General features: G+C 36.8%; 1 protein-coding gene across 1 annotated transcript in view; it reads left to right on the forward strand.

Annotated features, from left to right (window-relative positions):
- Window positions 1-18568, forward strand: part of LOC121315848 (tubby-related protein 4-like) — an 80159-nt gene that overhangs the window by 18403 nt on the left and 43188 nt on the right. The gene's annotated exons all lie outside the window — the stretch shown is intronic.

An 18568-nucleotide genomic window follows, 5' to 3' on the forward strand; every position in this document is an offset into this window, starting at 1 on the left:
AGCTACGCAACTTAGAATCGAGGCCGTATGTGAAAGAAGATTTGTTGATACAGCTGCTACATAAATGTCATCTCCTATGCAAATGTCACTATATACTGTAGCTCATACGCTTGCATGAAAAACTGTTGAGTCAATTATTTCATCACAGAGGAAGGTAATTAAAGTGTAGGAGGACATGGTCTTCATTATTCAGCGCAGAGACTCGAAGCTGATCACAAAACCCTCCCCCCACGGTAAGTGTTATTTTGAATCCCCCTGTGAGGTCTCCTTGTATATTAAAGCAGTTCTCCCTGGTGAAAGACACTCTCAGTGACATGCTTACTGCCTACTGCAAGTAGGACCTTCATCACATTGGATTGGGCAAATGCCATTTGAGGCTCTCTGCATCTGAGGAGGGAAATAAGTATTTATTTTTGTGTGGCTTTTAAGGGGTTGTGTGATTATTATTATTATTATTATTATTATTATTATTATTATTTATTATTTTTTTTTTTTTTTGTATATACTGTAACTGCTATTAAACATGTCATTTTAGATATTTGCTCAGGGCTCGCAAAGGTTTGGTAACGGTATTTGCCCTTCGGGCAGTCCATTGTAGACATTTGGTTGTCCAAAAAAATGGCAGGTTGCCCATAATTGACCTATGGACAGTGATTTGTACAATCACTATAGGTACAGTATCTCAAGGTTCATGCACTTTTTCAAAGTCAAAATTCCAGACTTTTTCCAGACTTCCATTTGTTTTTCCCAGATTTCTGTTTTAGTTAGTTTCTACTGTTTTTTTTCCACATAGGTGGGCAGCATTAGCGCATTATAGCTTTTTGATCCAGAGCAGAAGTTGCTCATGGTTTTATAAAAGTATTTGTTAGAATCTGGAGGTGCATATCTAGCAAGAGACAATGCAGGTATGCAAAAGAGAAGTAAGATACAATCTAAGAAATGTTCAATATTTGAGAACTACGTTGCATTATTTACAAAAAGATTTTACAAAGTTGTATACTGCAAGTATACTTGTGCCAAAATAGGGTAGTATAATGGTACCAATAGTATATTAAAACCAGTATAAATACAGTATAATCGTAAATCTCGAAAAACTACTCACTTCTAAATCTTTTGTAGTCATTTTTGTATTACTTTAGTATAAATTCATGTTAATTTGGATTCATATGTTGTTTTTTTCTGACTTTATGTGAACGAAAAGACACACATTTGCCCGTTTTCCCATTGGAAATAGTGATATTTTGAAATATCACTGTCCTGGTCACAAAAGCAAAGTTTGTGGGGAATAATAGCCATTTTCTATACTTTTGAGGCATAAGCAATTAGGAAATAACACTTACTACCCAGGAACAAAAATTGTGTTACATAGTGTTATCACTGGTCATTAATCTATCAAGTGAACATGTCAAAACCTACAGTTTAACCAATACATGTTGCTTTGAAGTGTCCAAAACTCTACAGAGATACCCAATTGCTTTTTTATGTTTTTTTTTTTTTTTTTTTTTATAAAAAGACATTGATGAAAATTTGCATTTGTCATCCATTTTCTATTTGTACTAGATGTTCCTCTCCTGTGTGCTGTTGACGCATGTTGTTTGCGTCGTGTACTATTCCTTTTTTTCTGCTTTGTCAAAGGAGACAGAGTGTTCCAGACATGTTATGTAGAGGTATTGTATCTACTGTAATGCTCTTCTGAGTCACCATGGGCACAGGCAAGGCTGTTATTTTGAGTGTGGCAGGCTTCTCAAATAAAGTATTTCATAAAAATATGGCATATTTTCAAAAGATTGAGTCTATAATTACGAATTAAATTGAAAAAGACTTGAAATGTTTGTATTCCAGACCAAGTCATTTCTTCAGTTTAAGATTCTCTAATTCTAAAGCTACCAACTTTGTGAAGCCTAAACCCAGGACATTAACCCTGTAAAACCGCATATCTGTATCATCTTTTTTTTTTTTTTTTTTTTTTTTTAATATACAGTGCCTATAGAAAGTCTATACCCCCTTTCACAATTTTCACATTTGGTTGCTTTATAGTCTGAAAGTAAAATGCATTAAAATTGTTTTTTTTTTTTTTCATTTATCTACATAGCCTACCCCACAACTTCCAAGTGAAAAAAAATATTCTAGAACTTTGTAGAAAATTAATTAAAAATAAAAACTGAACTAGCTTGGTTGAATAAGTGTCCACCCTCTCTTGTAATAGCAATCCTAAATTAGCTCAGGTTTAACCACTTGCCTTCAAAATCACACACCAAGTTAAGTGCCTCCACCTGTGTTAAATTGTAGTGATTCACATGATTTCAGGATAAATTCAACAGTTCCTGTAGGTTCCCTCTGCTGGGTAGTGCATTTCAAAGCAAAGACTCAACCATGAGCACCAAGGCACATTCAAAAGAACTCTGGGACAGACTTGTTGACAGGCACAGATCAGGGGATTGGTATAAAAAAATATTAAAGGCCTTGATCCCTGGGAGAGGGACCCTCGTAAGATGAGTTCTACTAATAAGCTTCGCCCTTCCACATACCGTAGGAGGTTTGGCCGAGCTGGCTCGTTCTTCCTCCGAGTAGGTCTCTCCGATGAAAAAGAATTTTATATATGAAAGTATTTAAACTAATACTGGGTCAATACGATATATATTGTAATATTTCTGTTCGGGTGTAATCCAGCATGTTTAGTTTAAAACAAATGTTTTAATTTATATATAAAAGTATTATAATTCTAGTATTGAGAATACTAATAGGACTTGCTCGGGGTTATACCTAGCAAGTCCCCAAAACAAAAAAAAACTAATATATATATATATATATATATATATATATATATATATATATATAATATATATATATATATATATATAATGTATGTTTAATATTATGTATGTTTAAGTATTTTAAATCAATCATAAATGTATATTGGTTACAAGACAAAAAGAAACCTAACAATCCAAATTATTATTACGTTTATTCATATTCTCAAAGGAAGAAGAATAAAGGCTAGGCTTCATAGTTAAAAAAAACATGTATAAAGAAGAAACAAAATAAAACATTCAAGCAAAAGTTATTGTTAAATGTTCCAAGTGAATCCTTGATGTGCTCTCTGGTCATAGAGTTCTGCATTAGTGAAGCAGTCTTAATAGTTCATCGTGCATTGTTCGGTTCAGTCACTCATTATGTATACGTGCTTCAGCTTCCAGGTGGCTAAGTACGCATGTACAATGTTACAGCATCTAGTTGAATTGACGCACAGTATGTATTGTGACAATATCAATAACATAGCTTCAGTTCAGTTACTTGTAAATACACAATATAAGTTTGATACTTATTCTGTTGGTGCAATGTTTAAAACAAAGTCTTCTTAGACGGTTGTCCTTTCTGTAGGAGTTAGTTGTGCTGCAGCGAAGTGCAGTACCTCCGTGAAGTCTTTAGGCAAAAGCTTTCGTCATTTCGGAGGGAGCCCATCTTCTCAGGGACAGCTTTGAAGGTTACATCATTGCGTCTTTGTTGAAGGACTTCGGAGTTTGATGAGTTGAGAGAGATGAGATGTTTTGAAGAAAAAGTGAATCCAGAGAGCGTGAATCCAGAGAGTCTAGAGAGAAAGAAAATCCTTGTTTTGAGTTTAAATAACACAATGTATAGACATTCCCTTGTACTGTAAGAAAGGCCATGTCAGTCCTTCCATTGGTTTACAGTATTTGATAGACAGTTGTGTCACACAAAAAGGGTGTGTTAGAAATGGAATGTATTCGCCTATTTCGTTATCAAAGGATTTTACATTTATCATTTAAACCTCCTATTCAATATAACTGTAGTTACGTTCATTAGAGAAGTATATTAATTTCAGTTCCATTATACAAAATTATGATTAGAAGCATATAAAACTCATCATAATACAATCAAAGTAATATAATTTTTTTTTTAATATTTTAAATATTTTTTAAATATTTAAAAATAGTTATTAGTTTATAATATTCATTTAAAACACAATAAACCCTTTAGGTTTATTGGGAATCTTACTTAAAATAACTATTAAACTTGTGTCCATAAGTTATGTAAATAAAAATGATTCTTAAAGCATTTTAACTTTTAACACAATAATGATACAACTGCATAGTCACTATAGCTTGCTTGGTAAGTTTTATGACACCTTAGTAGACCAGACAATCAGTTAGCATTTTGGAAGGCGAGCTTCAAAGAGTTAACACAGTTTATCTAATCAACACGCTTTGAAATAGATCTGGTTAAGAATGTTCTGGAATTGGTGTTAACAACCCAATCACAGCATGCCACACAGATAACAGTATGAATTAAATGTCTGGGAAATGTTTATATTAAAATGAATTTAACCATGAATTTCCTTGATACTGGAATATCCAGTTCCTTCAAAATGGACTCCTGTATATTATCTTTCATCTCTGTATCTTTGTAATTGCGCTGACTTTGTTGTAAAGCTATGGGTATTTCTCCACAGCAAGTATGATTTTTTTTTCGCCGTTATTTTGGAAATTGCTTCACTGACCTAGTGGACCACATGCATTGAAGCTATTCTCTGATTGCGCAATGCCTTTGTTGATGCGTGACATATCGCAAAAAATAGGATTCAATCCTATTTATTTTGCCTCACTCCAGTGCCACCCTGGTGCCATTCCCACTTGGCCTGTGGTGTGAAAGATACTAATCAAGAGTATAGGTTCTGTTCGTTTTTTCATTTTGCTGCACAGCTTCGCTTGCCGCATCGCGTCTGGTGGGTAGCAGTCTTAAGGGCGGATGTGTAAAAAGTTGTTTAAATGAATCCTATTTTTGTATTTAGGCTTTCCTAAATCCCTTGTTTTGAAAGATACAGGGTATTAACCCTTTGTGGTCCTATTATGGCCCTGGTCAGACATCGTGAAAATCCCTTTCCGATCCATTGTCGGACTGTCCGACGTTGCCGAAAACCATGATCTAACACAGCATTTGTTACGTTGAAGCCGGAAAAAGCCAAGACGAGGCGTTCCCTAATCGTCTCTGATCAGAAAGAAGGCGGAGCCAGCCGAATAGACCATATTCAGGCTGAGCAAAGCCAAATTGAACAGATGGAGACTGGGACGCACAGAGTGAGAATGGCGCAGAGAAGGCAGCCTGAAGAACTTTCATAGATGATGGGTGAGGCAGAAAGTACAGACGAAAGCAGTTTGAATGATGAATTTGATCAATCTAGTGACGAGGAAGTAAATATTTCTCTTACTGTGGACTCTGAGGAATCTGAGGAAAGTGATCACGAACCAGACGCACAGCCGGAGGGTGAATGGAGACGCGCATCGGTAAGTGCAGATGCTTTCACAAAACTCCCATTTATAGTGGCTTACGAAAGTATTGACCCCTCTTGGCATTTTTCCTATTTTGTTGCCTTACAACCTGGAATTAAAATGGATTTTTATTTGGATTTCATGTAATGGACCAAATTGGTGAAGTGAAATGAAAAAAATAACAAATTTTTTAAATAATAAAAAATTCAAAAAAATAAATAATGGAAAAGTGATGTGTGCATATGTATTCACCCCCTTTGCTATTAAGCCTCTAAATAAGATCTGGTGCAACCAATTACCTTCTGAAGTCACATAATTAGTTAAATAAAGTACACCTGTGTGCAATCTAAGTGTCACATGATCTGTCACATGATCTCAGTATATATACACCTGTTCTGAAAGGCCCCAGAGTCTGCAACACCACTAAGCAAGGGGCACCACCAAGCAAGCGGCACCATGAAGACCAAGGAGCTCTCCAAATAGGTCAGGGACAAAGTTGTGGAGAAGTGCAGATTAGGGTTGGGTTATAAAAAAATATCCGAAACTTTGAACATCCCACGGAGCACCATTAAAGCCATTATTAAAAAATGAAAAGAATATGGCACCACAACAAACCTGGCAAGAGAGGGCTGCCCACCAAAACTCACGGACCAGGCAAGGAGGGCATTAATCAGAGAGGCAACAAAGAGACCAAAGATAACCCTGAAGGAGCTGCAAAGCTCCACAGCGGAGATTGGAGTATCTGTCCATAGGACCACTTTAAGCCGTACACTCCACAGAGCTGGGCTTTACGGAAGAGTGGCCAGAAAAAAGCCATTGCTTGAAGAAAAAAATAAGCAAATACGTTTGGTGTTTGCCAAAAGGCATGTGGGAGACTCCCCAAACATATGGAAGAAGGTACTCTGGTCAGATGAGACTAAAATTGAGCTTTTTGGCCATCAAGGAAAACGCTATGTCTGGCGCAAACCCAACACCTCTCATCAACCCGAGAACACCATCCCCACAGTGAAGCATGGTGGTGGCAGCATTATGCTGTGGGGATGTTTTTCATCGGCAGGGACTGTAAAACTGGTCAGAATTGAAGGAATGATGGATGGCGCTAAATACAGGGAAATTCTTGAGGGAAACCTGTTTCAGTCTTCCAGAGATTTGAGACTGGGACGGAGGTTCACCTTCCAGCAGGACAATGACCCTAAGCATACTGCTAAAGCAACACTCGAGTGGTTTAAGGGGAAACATTTAAATGTCTTGGAATGGCCTAGTCAAAGCCCAGACCTCAATCCAATTGAGAATCTGTGGTATGACTTAAAGATTGCTGTACACCAGCGGAACCAATCCATACAGCAGAGCCACCCCTAAATGATTTTATAGCCCGATTCAACCTGTCTTCATTCAGACACTAAAGAACACAGGAACATAAGAAAATCAAGAATGAGAAAAGAAGAGAAAAGACCCTTTGGCCCACCTATACTCGCTCACTTTGGTGCCAGCATGGTCCATTAGCACACAGGAGAGGAAAAACAAAAAGACCCTTACTAGGTTAGTAGGGGAAAATAAATCTCTCGGAATCCATGCCTAGACAAACCACCCTTCCTCGAGGCAGCTAGCTAAAGGTCCTATTGTGGTTATACAGTATTGTTCAGGACAGCATCCACTGTATTCTTGAAGGATCTGATAGTCTCTGCTTCAACAACTCTGTCTGACAGCCTGCTCCAATGGTTCACCACCCTTTCTCTAAAAAAGCTCCCACCCCCCCACAGCTCGGAATGTGCTCTTCAGCTTCTACCCATGGCCCCTGGTTCTGTTCTCTTTGACCTGTGCTCCCTCACTTTGGTGCCAGCATGGTAATCGCTCAGTAGAGGAAAAATCCATGGCTAGACGGACTGCCCTTTCTCCAGGTGGCTAGCCAAAGGTCTTATTGTAGTCACAGAAAGGGTTATACAATGTTGTTCATGACAGCATCCACTTACTGTACTACAATACAGTAGATCTGCAGTGTTAACTATAAGTGATTGACACTTGTTGCCAGGTCTGTTCTAGTTTTCCCAATCAAGATAAAATGACCCCTAAAGCTAGAAAGATTGAGATCTATAGCAGAAACTTTACTGCATTCTCCCGAGTTTAACTCTCCTGTTGATACTTGCACTTGTGACTCTGTGCAGAGGATCTTTACTACACACTGTGAAGCCTTATCAGATGATTTATGGGCAGTAGTTGAGATGCTCTATTTCCAGATGAGACAGCTGAAGATTTGTAGGCCAGCCAGGTAGGAGGCCTGTACTATTAATGGTATTGCACTGCAGCTCTAGTGGTGCTGTCACAGAGAAATTAGATCTCTGAGTCGGTTGAAAATGTTTATTAACCTTTTACACACCCTGGGGGCATTACACTGAAATGGCAAGTTTGTTGACTATAAAAGGTTATGATAAATATCTTTAAATAGTCTTATGCTCTCTTGTACGATTTAGACCTTTAGGGGTCTATTCATAAAGGGTTAATGGCTGTTGAAATGAGAAAACAGGAGTATATGATCGGATTTCATCCGCCTGTTTAATGGTAGTTGCTATTCATAAGAGAGAATTCAGATTAAAGCACGGAATTAATCAGGGGTGAGTTTATGTTTATGAATCAGTGAAAATTTCACACTGCATTGCACACTGTACACAAAATGGTTCTACTAGCATGGGACTTTCATTTAGCGATATCTCAAAATAACTTCCTGTTCATTACAGATATCTCTTCACCTAAATATATATATATATATATATATATATATATATATATATATATATATATATATATTATATATATATATATATATCAAGATACAAATTACGTGGAAATGAACAGGAAGTAATTTCAAGATATCTCTAAATTACTTCCTGTGAAAATGCTCTATGTTTTCAATTACTAAATGATCAGGAAGTCCTTTTGAGATATTTTTCAATGATTTAAAGATCTCTGAAAATGAATTTTAGATATCTCATTTAAAGCTCCATTTAAATATATCTGGGAAATCATTTTTAGATATCTCTAAATGTATTTGATATACCTTTAATTGATTTAGAGCTGTCTATACATTAATTTGAGATATCTCTAAATGATCATTTGGCTTGCCATAGTACTCCACCATTTGTTTTTTTTTAAAGCTAAAGATATGCATAGTTATTTTATAGTTTTGGCTGATTTGATCAACCTATACCCTGCTGTGATAAGCCATGCTGTACCTGTTTTATTTTATTTATTATTTTTATTATAATTTTTGGAGCGCGTTATACACCATTTGGGAATCGCCCTGCTTTGTGTGAAACACCTATCCTTCCTTACTGTAGCCTGGGATTAAGCCTAATAAAATACAGCAAGGTAAAGTAGAGAGTAATCATATTAACCCATTAGTCTGCCCAGTCTGGTTTTTAAAGACATACAGATTTCTTAATGGCAATATACTGTATCCTGTGAGGAAGACCTTTTAGTCAGTTTTGCATATTTGTCAAACAACTACTAACTGTTGACTGAAGTAAATCAGCTTTTTTCAGAGTGTCCTTGCAATGAAATAATGATAGCAAATATCAGCCTTAAACTATATGTATGGAGAAGGAGAGGAGAGTTAAGAGGGTCTTTTTTTGGTGCAAAAAAAAAAAAGTGTACACACTAGAGAAGCTATTGTTTATTAGAAAAACTATTATTAGAGAAGATATTGTTTATTAGAAAAAATGGTTCTTATTTCTTTAGACAAAACTTACTGTCTGATCTTTAATTACATATTGTAGCTGTAACCTGTGAAGCCTTTTTTAAAATGCTGCCGAGCTGAAATGAAGATACTGCTGTCCCACATATGCTGGTGCCCCTTTGTCCACCTACAAATCATGAATGCTACTGGATTGTCCTGTGCAGCGATTTTCTCTAATTGAGTTCAGCGGTTGATTGATGTCATGCCGGAAAGAAACTACCTCTTAAACAGCAGTTCCTGGGCTGCACCATAATAAACACTGTCATTGCTCACTTAGTTTATAGCTCTCAGGCAGGAGAGATGCAGGCACCATTGCGGCTTTCTTAATAAGTAAAAGTTCAGTGAACAGAACTCTGCAGATAAAAATCTGTGCTGTTGTGTTTTAAGAAGTAACCTTTTCATTATATATTGTTTTAGCTTACCTTTGATTATAAACTGCAGCTACGAGTGCAAGATACAGAAATGTCAGCAGCCAGTGTACCCCCAAGTATTTGGTTGTGAAAAACCGTTTTGGGATTATCCCGGATTCCCAGAGCGAAGGTTTTCTGCGGAAGATAAGTGTGTACAATCATGAGTGAATGTACAGTATTAATACTGAATGAATCCTGGGTCTCTACTCAATCTTGATTTGAGCTAATTGCACAGTTTACACAGTAGGTGATTTACTGTTTCTTTTTTGTGATAATGATAAAAAACTCCTAAAGTCATTTTCCTCTTTTAACTATCTAAAGCTTTACACAGACGTGCAAAATCACACAGGCCTAACTACAGTATATGGCCGTGCTGCTACCAAACTCTGCTTAACACAATAGTATAGTACTTTCTGCAATAGATAAAGCTCAGTCATGCCAAGGGTTGTACTATTTATGTATTACTGCAGGGTGATGTTCAGCTTTAACCAGTTCACACTATCTGGAGCTTGTACAGTACTTGAGCTTGAATGCAAGATTTGTCAGTAGGGCCTAATGTGATGTGATAAGATTATATATATATTTTAAATATTAACTTGCTAAATAAGTTTAGCATTACCTTTATTTTCTTCAGAATCAAATTATTTTTGCCCTTCAGAGTAACAGACTTTTGTAGATTGTAATGGTTACTGTAGTTCTCATGAGAGGAAAAGACCTTCAAGTATGTCACATGAATGAAACAATAGGCTTCTTTTTAGAAACCTGCCCTATTTCACTTTTATGTTTAAGAACATAAGAAAGTTTACAAACGAGAGGAGGCCATTTGGCCCATCTTGCTTGTTTGGTTGTTAGTATACCAGAATCTCATCAAGCAGCTTCTTGAAGGATCCCAGGGTGTCAGCTTCAATAACATTACTGGGGAGTTGGTTCCAGACCCTCACAATTCTCTATGTAAAAAAGTACCTCCTATTTTCTGTTCTGAGTGCCCCTTTGTCTAATCTCCATTTGTGACCCCTGGTCCTTGTTCCTTTTTTCAGGTTGAAAAAGACCCTTGGGTCGACATTGTCTATACCTTTTAGAATTTTGAATGCTTGAATTAGGTCTCCTCCTAGTCTTCTTTGTTCAAGACTGAATAGATTCAATTCTTTTAGCCTGTCTGCATATGACATGCCTTTTAAACCCGGAATAATTCTGGTCGCTCTTCTTTGCACTCTTTCTAGAGCAGCAATACCCATTTTGTAGCGAGGTGACCAGAACTGAACACAATATTCAAGATGAAGTCTTACTAATGCATTCTACAGTTTTAAATTCAACACTTTTCACAATATATTCAAGCATCTTTTGGTCATTTTTATAGCTTCTCCACATTGTCTAGATGAAGACATTTCTGAGTCAACAAAAACTCCTAGGTCTTTTTCATAGATTCTTTCTTCAATTTCAGTATCTCCCATATGATATTTATAGTGAACATTTTTATTTCCTGCATGCAGTACCTTACACTTTTCTCTCTTAATTGCCATTTGCCATGTGTCTGCCCAGTTCTGAATCTTGTCTAGATCATTTTGAATGACCTTTCTTTGCTGCTGCAGCAGTGTTTGCCACTCCTCCTATTTTTGTGTCGTATGCAAATTTAACAAGTTTGCTTACTACACCAGAATCACCAGAGGACCTAATACTGATTCCTGTGGTACTCCACTGGTTACCTCACTCCATTCTGAGGTTTGTCCTCTAATCAGTACTTTCTGTTTTCTACATGTTAACCACTCCCTAATTCATGAACATGTGTTTCCTTGAATCCCAACTGCGTTCAGTTTGAGAATTCATCTTTTATGCAGGACTTCGTCAAAGGCTTTCTGGAAATCTAAATAAACCATGTCATATGCTTTGCAGTTATCTATTATCGATGTTGCATCCTCAAAAAAATCAAGCAAGTTAGTTAGGCACGATCTCCCTTTCCTAAAACCATGTTGACTGTCTCCCAGGATACTGTTACCATATAGGTAATTTTCCATTTTGGATCTTATAGTTTAAAAGTTTGCATATAATAGAAGTCAGGCTTATTGGTCTAGTTACCTGGCTCAGTTTTCATTCATTTCTTTGAGTACTGTTGGGAGGATCTCGCCCGGCTTTGGGGATGTGTTTATTTTAAAAGCTCCTAACCCCTTTAACACTTCTGCCTCGGTTATGCTAAAGTTATTTAAAACTGGATAGGAACAGGTTAACATGTGAGGCATGTTGTCCATATCCTCCTTTGTAAAAACTTGTGAAAAGTAATCATTTCATATATTTGCTATTTTTTTCTTCGTCTATGATTTTGCCATTTGTATCTCTTAGACATTTAACCTCCTCTTTGATGTTCTCTTGCTGTTGTAATGTTGGAAAAACATTTTGGTATTGGTTTTAACCCCCTTAGCAATGTTCATTTCTATTTCTCTCTTGGCCTTTCTAACTTCCTTTTTGACTTGCGTTTGCAGTTCCGTGCACTCTTTCTGCGTACTTTCTTTTTGGTCCTTTTTTAATGCTCTGTAAAGTGCCTTTTTTCACTGAAATATTTTTTTAAATTGATCTATTAAACCATTTTGGCAATTTAGTTTTACATTTAGATTTGTCTACTTTAGGGATGTAATTGTTTTGCGCCTCTAGTACTACATTTTTGAAGAACAGCCATCCTTTTTCTGCGGATGTTTTCTCTATTTTACTCCAATCTACTTCTGTTAGTCTGTTTCATAACTTCAAAGTTTGCTTTTCTAAAATTGTAAACCTTAGCTTTAGTCATTACTTTTGGGGTTTTAAAAAGCACTTCAAATGAGATCATGTTGTGGTCTGAGTTTGCCAGTGGTTCTCTGACCTTTAGTTATTCTGTCTTCGTTATTTGAAAAGACTAAATCAAGGCATGCCTCCCCGCTAGTCGATGCCTTGACAGATTGTGTTTGGAAGCAGTCATTTGTCATTTCCACCATTTAAATTTCATCCGTTGTTATCCCATTTTATATGGGAGAAGTTGAAATCCCCCATTAGTATGGCTTCTCCTTTGCTACACGCATTTCTAATGTCATTGTATAACAGATTATTTTGCTCGCCGTCTGAATCTGGCGGTCAGTCAATGGCATGCGCCTATTATTATGCCCTTTGAATTTTTGTCTGTTATTCTGACCCATATTGATTCGGTTTTATTTTCTTTGTCCAGGTTTAACACCTCTTCTGTCCTGCCTGTCTTTCCTATACAGTGTATGTCCACAAATATTGTATTAATATCCATCACTCTCAGACAACCAAGTTTCTGTAACACCTATCACATCATAGTTACTTGTTAGTGCAGTAGCTTCAAGTTCTAAAATTTTGTTTCTGATACTTCTAGCATTTAGATAAATACATTTAATGGTTGTCTTACCTGAGGAGTTGTCCTTGTTTTGATGCTGTCTCCCTTCAGTTTTTTCGGTGATTTCTCCCCCCTTCCTTTCTAGCTTAAATGCTTCTGAACCTGCTCGAGGATCTTTTCTCCAAGTAGCTTGGTTCCCTTTTTATTTAAGTGCAGTCCGTCCCTTCTGTACAGATAGTCTTTGTTGTAGAATGTGGTCCAATGATCAAGGTAGGTGAAGCCTTCCCGTGTGCACCACGTCTTCAGGCAAGCGTTTAGATCAATTATTTCCAGCTGTCCATATGGTCCTTTGCAAGATGCCGGCAGTATCCCAGAAAATACCACAGTTTTGGTCTTGTCTTTCAATTTCCTTCCTAGCTCTCTGAATGTGTTTTGCAGGGATTTTGGTCTGTCTCTTCCAATGTTGTTTGTACCGATGTGGACGACTACTACCGGGTCATCTCCTGTTCGTTCTAGGAGCCTGTCCACCTTCTCAGTGATGTGCGTGACAGAGGCTCCTGGAAGGCAGCACACTGTTGTAGTAAGGGTGTCCAAACTGCAAACCGAACTTGCTGTGTTTCTCAATATGGAGTCCCCAACAATCATGACCTCCCTCCTTTTTGCTGTCTGGCCACCACCGTTAATAGGGTCCTGGATGTTGTTCCTTTCGTTCTCTTGATGTTGGTTTTGCTCATCAAAATTTTGAAGTGGCTCAGATTTGTTGGATGTTATCAGAAAAACACGCAGCTGTTTGACTTTGAGCTGCAGTGTTTTCCCAATTTCCTGTGTTTTCTGATTAAAGCAATTAAAGATGCAATTTCTCCTTACTGCTTCTAAACTGCTCTGCACTTTTCCACGCCTGTACTTCTCCCACGCTGTTGCTTCCACTCACTGTCGCTGGGAACACTGCCTCGTTTATAGCTGCGTTGTTCTGTTGTGCTGTTGGCTCCTTCCCTCTCCTATGTCTCAGAACGGCGCTGAATTTGAATCAGCTGCTCCGAGTTACAGCTTGTTTGTTATCAGAAAAACACACACAGCTGTTTAACTTTGAGCTGCAGTGTTTTCCCAATTTCCTGTGTTTTCTGATTAAAGCAATTAAAGATGCAGTTTCTCCTTACTGCTTCTAAACTGCTCTGCACTTTTCCATGCCTGTACTTCTCCCACGCTGTCGCTTCCACCTTTGAGTGTTGTAACATATTAATATCAGTAAAAATGAGTTCTCTGTGTGGATGAGGAGTAAAAGGAGTTGTACACTACAGCAGTGAAATAAATATATTATGTGTCTTATATATTAAGTCTGTGTTGATGGGTGAATGTCCTAATGCAGTCTGATAATGAATTTCAGTTAAGACCATTGAAAGCAGACTCCCCTCTGTTGATGTCTGTCTCAATGGAGCAAGAATAATGTTCAGCCAGATGAGTTGTGTGTAACTCCACTTTTAACCTCCAGTTTTCTAACCAAAAGGACTGTTGTTGACCAAACCATTTATGATTTCCAGCAATGTCAGTGACTTTTGATGGTACAGCATCCTATCAAAACAATGCTTTTTGACAACTATTGGATCAATCTTTAATTACAGTAGATCTGAAATGTATTGCGATTCAGCAGTATATACAGACCTTTCCCAGCTTTTGTAGCAATGTGCTCTTTCTCTTGTAGCAAAAAATGCTGAGTATGTAACAAGTACACCATTTTGGTCATATTCCAGCAACATTTTTCTATATTTGGAACATATGTTACTGCTCCCTTATTGAGAACAGCACTGAAGAATACTTGGCTAGAACAGAAGGCAGTTCTTAAGTATTACTATTTTCTGCCCTTGATTACTCTAGGTAAGTTAAAATTACTTTAAAGTGAGTCTTGGCATCTGATGTCCAGCCCCCTTATTTCCCATTCAAAGCCATTCAAATAGCAGGCATGGAGAACCTGTCATTCATTTTAGTTTCCAATGATAATATTTTTAGTAGCCAGCTTTGATATTTGGAGGAATCTTGATGCTGTTCTTTTTTTTTTTTTTTTTATCCATGTGTCACTTACAGAACCCCTGTTAACTTGTGCTGAACAGATTTTCAGTACTGCCTGTAGCAGTACTGTAAAGCTTCACTGCCTGGATCTGGTAGGATTATGCATTTTTGAATTAGATTGTACTGTAACCAGCTGCAGATAGAAGAACCACAAGGCATGTTGATTGTCATTGTTTCCAGACAAGTCTCAATTACTGTAAATCGCATGGATTAACCATGGTCAAAGGATCTGAAGGAAACATTTTAACTTCAACTTCTGGCCTGTTGGGACACCAGGTGGCCGGTGGTATTTGTCTTTTGTGCGTTTGCAGTAGCCTTGGATGAGTGAAATCTGTGCCAAGTTTTTCAAACTGTTTGTTGCAGATAACTCCTGACCTTTTTAAATGTACTCAGCATGGTACTCAATCTGATTACTTGGCTATTTTCTTGGTGCCTAATGAAGATGAAGAAATGTGTTAGGATTGACATAGTTTGAATGCTGTAAATGGATCCCCTAAATAACGTGCTTCTGTTTTCTTCTTGTACTGTACATTGACAGTATAAAATCCTGCTGTTTTGTGAAAGATAAGTTACCAGGAAAAAAAAACGAAGCTGTACAGTACATTTGTTGACATGCTTTCTGTATGAAACACTGTATCAGTGGACAGAAAAACAAAGATCATGTCGGATTATGTCATGACTGTCGGATCTTAAATAGTCTGTAATGCTCTGCTGCAGACATACAGTATTTTGCCCTCAGAATCTCTACCTTATTTAAGCAAACAAGATGCCATCTAAAATTATATTACCTATCTTCAAAATAACACTGCAAATTTAACTACAATACTTTACATTGTATAGCTGTTTGGGGTGAGTATTGGGACTGAGGATCTGTATTGAAATATACAGTATTGCAATACTGAAGACAATATTGCAATATGTATTGCAATAGATGTTGGAATTCAGTAAACTGTGTTTTTTGACATTTTGAAGGAATTTAAAGTATTAAAATATAATATGACAAATAAAACTCTCATATGAAATGCCCAGTAACTAATTTTTGTTTGATCCTGTGAAGTACGTGCATGTGTAACCAATTTGAAAAATATGAAAACAGTGCTGGTTTGAAAGCTATTTAAAATTCTCTAATATGCAGAGACTATAATATGTAATAGACAGAGATAAGAATCTTATCAAGCAGCTTCTTGAAGGATCCCAGGGTGTCAGCTTCAACAACATTACTGGGGAGTTGGTTCCCCTTTATCTATCTCCATTTGTGACCCCTGGTCATAGTTTCTTTTTTCAGAATTGTCAATACCTTTGAGAATTTTGGATGCTTGAATCAGATTGCTGCGTAGTCTTCTTTGTTCAAGGCTGAATAGATTAATTTATTTTAGCCTGTCTGCATATGACAGTATTATGTAGTATAACAATTTATTATGCTAACTGCCGAGTATTTCAGTGCTGCTGTGTTGTTGATGTTTTTTGAGCAAATCTAATCGTACAAAAAAAAAAAAGTTTATTTCTAATAAAACATGTGGTTTGTGTGTATCATTAATTTAACTTGGTATAGTAGTTTATTTTTAATAATAGAAATGAACCCCGGAAATGTTCAGCGATGCTCATATCATCATATCAACCATGAGTTGTTTTGCTCTGTGCTACAGTGGAAATGTAAGTTTCTGTGTCCATATCAAGCTGTGATTTGCGTTTCACAAATCACTTGCTAGTAGCCAGGAACTTTTGTCTTTCAAAGTAATGTGTAACTTTTTTTTAGTCTTGTCAAATTTTAACATGGCATACTTTGAAAAGTCATGTAGTACTTGATAAACTAGACAGAGCATATTTCCCTAATAGACCAGTGTGTTAATCCAGGCAGTAAATAAGACTGTCAGGATACAGGGATGTGGACGTGACCTTCCAGCATCATTAAATTTTATTAAATAAGAACCAAACTAAATTTGTATGACAAAAGAGGGGCAAGATAAAAACAGAAACAACAAAAAAAAAACGCCCATTTCTAGATGTGGCTTGTCAGCCTGTTTACAGCATGAACATAACAGCTATTTCTTTTTCATCTTTGTGAATTCTTAATAAATTATAAATGCTACCTTTTTATTTAATGGACTAAATTATGTTTTGAAGAACAATGTCTGAATATTAAAGTTCTTTTAAAAAGCTTGTAACAGGGTACACCCCTGTCCCTGTGTGTGTACTATATGTATTATTTTGTATTTATTGTATTATTTAAAATGTGTAGTTTAGTTTGTAAAAACACAATGTTTTGGTTATTATTGGTTGACAGCCTGGATGAGGTTTAAATGCCACATCTAGATAAATTGGTGAGAATGAGTGATCAACAGTGAGTGATTATGACAGACTGGCTGTTGACCATGCATATGGGAAACCCTGTCCCGAATGTGGTCGAGGGGTGTAAACTAGGTAATTGATAACTAGTTAAATCCCTCGGCCACAATATAAAAACAAGCAGCTTTGGCTGAACGGGTGGTGTGTTCAGAGGTGGAACGAGAGCCGTGAGTCAGAGAATTAAAACATAAAATAATAACAATTGCTACCTGTGCTGGGTTTACTCCGGCATGCTACTTGTTGATTTATTTGATCTGATTGTTTTGGCCATCATTCCGTATTCTTTGTATCACTGTCCTGTTTTGTTGAAACCTTTGTTTTGTTTATTTATCATTAAAACGCGCATGCAGCGCATTCATACCCCAGTGCTGTCTGTGACGTCACACCACCCAGCCAGCCTGCCACAAAGCTGTACAGTTTTTATTTGTTTAGTATTTTGTGAAGTATTTTGTTTAGTAATGTTTAGTTTTAGAGGAAGTGAGTATTTTTTTTTTCATAAACTACTTGGGTACACTACATTTGTATGAAAAAAAGTTAAGAAATAAAATGTAAGTATTAATATTTATTGAAGATGCAAGCCTACTTTTTTGTTTAAAAAAATAAATGAACAACCGCTGTATGTATGTGAAGATCACAACCAAGAGTTTACATTTACGTGCTCGCTCAACTACAAAATACAAAAAAATATCATTCTTTGACCTGCATAGCTGTGCGCATACACAACCAAACAATTTACAGATACTCGCAGATTTGTAATTTCAGTGCATGACATACTGCATTTTTAAAGGAAATAAAGGCAGTGCCTAACCAAATGTGTTTTTACAGCCATTTCCAAGATTCCACTGGCTTTTGTTCAAATTCACGATTTCCTTGACCTCTGTGACAAAATAGTAGCCTTAATTATGTGCACCTACAGTATCTGCTTGACATGGTAACCAGGCTGATCAGTGAGGCTGACTGGTTGCTGCATGACACCCCTGGTGTGTTTTTGCTGGTCTTGACATGACTTTGGGTCAAAACCATACAGAATTTTGCTGAAGACAGATTCCTTAGGCTGCTATGTTTTTATACGTTGTACAACCATGTTACCATTATGAGTTATGACTTGACCGGGCTCGATAATTGTTGTTGTTACTGTTGGTTCCTATATCAAGTCTTAAACACTCTAAATATGTACTGTGGTTCATATTTTGTTTGCAAAGGAAACCTACTGATCGATCGGATACTCATGTGTTTTTAGTAATAACTTTTCACAAGGATTTACACTTTCTGAACAAAATGCACATGTAAAACAAAAAAAAGTAGAATACAGTGCTTGATAGAAAGTGAACAATGTGCCCTCAGTTTCTAAGAAAACAAAAATAAGGCTTACTATACTTGACTGGTATACAGTAATTTGCTGTGGAATGGA

This window comes from Polyodon spathula, chromosome 5 (genome assembly GCF_017654505.1).
Source record: "Polyodon spathula isolate WHYD16114869_AA chromosome 5, ASM1765450v1, whole genome shotgun sequence".
Classification (NCBI taxonomy): Eukaryota; Metazoa; Chordata; class Actinopteri; order Acipenseriformes; family Polyodontidae; genus Polyodon; species Polyodon spathula.